The following is a 353-nucleotide window of genomic DNA, read 5'->3' as shown; positions in this document are numbered from 1 at the left end:
TAATGTTACTGTCTACAAAGCTCGACTTGTCGCGAAAGGTTTTCGACAAGTTCAAGGGGTTGACTACGATGAGACTTTCTCACCCGTAGCGATGCTTAAGTCTGTCCGAATCATGTTAGCGATTGCCGCATTTTATGATTATGAAATTTGGCAGATGGATGTCAAAACTGCATTCCTGAATGGATTTCTGGAAGAAGAGTTGTACATGATGCAACCGGAAGGTTTTGTCGATCCAAAGGGAGCTAACAAAGTGTGCAAGCTCCAGCGATCCATTTATGGACTGGTGCAAGCCTCTCGGAGTTGGAATAAACGTTTTGATAGTGTGATCAAAGCATTTGGTTTTATACAGACTT

This window comes from Triticum dicoccoides, chromosome 6A (genome assembly GCF_002162155.2).
Source record: "Triticum dicoccoides isolate Atlit2015 ecotype Zavitan chromosome 6A, WEW_v2.0, whole genome shotgun sequence".
Classification (NCBI taxonomy): domain Eukaryota; kingdom Viridiplantae; phylum Streptophyta; class Magnoliopsida; order Poales; family Poaceae; genus Triticum; species Triticum dicoccoides.
The sequence above is the reverse complement of the archived record's forward strand: the minus strand, read 5'-3'. Positions refer to the sequence as shown.